This window comes from Elephantulus edwardii, unplaced genomic scaffold (genome assembly GCF_000299155.1).
Source record: "Elephantulus edwardii isolate Elephantulus edwardi_28Jun2011 unplaced genomic scaffold, EleEdw1.0 scaffold00280, whole genome shotgun sequence".
Taxonomy (NCBI): Eukaryota; Metazoa; Chordata; class Mammalia; order Macroscelidea; family Macroscelididae; genus Elephantulus; species Elephantulus edwardii.
Window position 1 is genome coordinate 2055581 of NW_006400030.1, and position 2662 is coordinate 2058242.

The 2662-nt window shown below is 43.8% G+C and overlaps 1 protein-coding gene across 1 annotated transcript in view; it reads right to left on the reverse strand.

Moving 5' to 3' along the window:
• Nucleotides 1-2662, reverse strand: part of REG4 (regenerating islet-derived family, member 4) — a 12786-nt gene that overhangs the window by 9155 nt on the left and 969 nt on the right. The window lies entirely within an intron of this gene.

Below are 2662 nucleotides of genomic sequence, written 5' to 3' on the forward strand. Positions count from 1 at the left end.
GCAGGCGACTCGACGGCACATAACAACAACAAACAAAGCATTTGAAGATTCGGAGGTTCCATTTCTCTTTCTCACTCTCTGTTCCTTTCCCTGTGCTTCTGCCTCTTAGCATATCTCACTGTTTAATTCTTTCTCCAATTCTGTGTCTCTATTGCTATCTTGCTCACTCTCCAGTCTCTGTGTGGTATTATCTCTGTATTCATCGCTGTTTCTTTAAATGCTCCTCTATCTCTGTAATTACCTTTATCTTCTTACTCTTTTCTTCTCTGGCCAGCACCCTTCCTTGTCTGAACCAATCTTCTCCTCCTCCTCCCATCCTGAAACATTACAGCTGTAGCCATGCGCCGCCTGGTGGATTGAATACTGCAATACTCCATACATTCTCCCGCCCCATTCCCACCCCTTTTCTCTCTTTGTGTTTCTCATGCAACCAAATCCTATTTTGCTGAGTCTGCTCATCTGGATTTTAGATCTCTACACATTTGTGAAGCATTTATTATGTACCAGACTCTGTTCCACGAAGGTTACATATATCTTAGCCATTTCCATAAATGGATGTCCTAGGTATGTCATTAAACCCATGTTCTGGATGAGCTGTGGTTTCCCAGGTTCACAGACAGTTTCTGTTTGTTTCTCTGTCTGTCTCTCTAGTACCCTCCAACCCCCTCCTCCCTCTCTCTCCTATTGACCTGGAACTGACCCGTAGCTAACCCTCCAGTTGGTTTTCAGAGATTGTAAATCACACAGGAGGAGACTGTCTTTCTCCCATGGAGCTCTTCGTGAGTTTGGATAAGCACAAAGGCCCAGCCTTTGGGTTCACTATGAAACTCCCTATGGTCTAGGCCACCAGAGCTTCTTCAATAAGTGCTAGAGGCAAGACTGGATCCTAGACAATCATTCAAGTAGAAATTTTTAGTCAACACAAGCATTAAATTTAAATGTTTATTTTCTAATCCATATGGGACATATATACTTATTCAGATGACCTTATTTAATTGCCAGAACTTCCTAGAGAGAAAGTGTTTTTATATCTTGGTAGGAGATCGAGGAAAGGACAATGGAGGACAAGCAGCAAGTGTTCTGACTTCTTTGAGGAGACACTAGAGAGATTTGTTGAAATCTTAGACTATGGGTCCCCAAGATATAAAACAAAACAAAAAACCCAGATGCAGGTGGGTTCATTCCAACTTGTGGCAGCCCCATATGTGTCCCAGGAGAGCATTTTTCAGAAGTAGATTGCCAAGCCTTTCTTCTGAGCTACCTTCGAAAGGACTTGAGATGCCAATTTTTCAGTTAGTGGCCACATAAGGGTCTTCAAGATATAGCTTGGGCAAACTTCAAGCTCCGTTAGGAAGCCTGAAGGAGCTCAGGTGACAGTATATAAGGATCCATGCCGCTAACCGAAAGAACAACCTCTTTGGAACTTCAAAGCCACTAGTCACTCAAAAGGAGAAAGATGAGAAATTTCTTTGGTGTAAATTACAGCCCTCAAAAACCTACTACAAGGTCAGCTCTAAGTTAGTTCTGACTCCATAGCAAGGAGTTTTCTGGGTAGGGAAGCCCGAAGTCAGCAGGTACTGGAGCAGCAGACTAGCAACTGGTTAGAAATGGCTGTGGAGACAGGATCAGCAGGAAGGGCTCCAGGGCCGCTCTCAGACTCATAGATTCCTACATGGATCAGAGATAGTGGCTGAGTTCCTCAGGTTTCAGGTGGCCGTGGATGATTGAGAGACATAGTGGCTGGACATATGAGGACAGAGAGTCATGGATGGAGCACAAGGACATTCCCAAGGTAGTCCCTGGGAAGGACACAGATTTCAGCCATGATGTCCAAAGAATGCTGTTCTCTATTTATTTCCTTCAAGTCAATGCTTTGCCAGGCAGAAGACATTCTCTGGTAGGAGAAATGCTAAGTGATATTCAGCACTCCACTCCTTCAGGGGGCTCTTTTATTCACAGAAGTACCGCTCAGGTGTGGCTCATTCACTCACTGTCCGCATGCAACACCCAGAAAGGCCACACCAGGCTACAAAAGGCATCAGCTTGCTGTGTAATCTTGGGCAAATTGCTGCTCCTCTTTGAGATTCGTTTTCTTTGTAAGTACAATAAAAGAGTCAAACTAAATGATCCTACATTTCCTTTCATTTCAAGCATTCTTCAAAATAGGGAACTCTGGTGATGTAGTCTGTAGAGAGCTGTGCTCAAAGGCCAACCCTCTCTGGCAGTTTGAATCCAACAGAAAATGAGCAAAGATAGGTCATCTCCTCCTATGTGATTTTCAGCCTTGGAAACTTGGTGCAGAGACAGTTGTGAGTTAATTCCGACTTGATGAGAGCAGCAACGATGCTGAGCGTGAGTGTAAGAATGAGCTCTCTGGTAGTTTTGTAGGCTACGCATTGGGCTGCTAATCAAAAGGCTGATGGTTTGAACCCACCAGTTGCTCTTGGAGAGGAAGATGAGGGTACCTAATTTCATGAAGATTTACAGCTTCGTGGTATATTCACACAATGGAATATTATGCTGCATTGAAAAACAAGGAACTCATGCAATATTATTCAAAATGGGTGAGCCTGGAGGAGATTATGCTGAGTGAAGTATCTCAGTCGCAAAAGGACAAATATTGCATGGTGCCACTGCTGTAAAATGGGATTGATATCAGGGC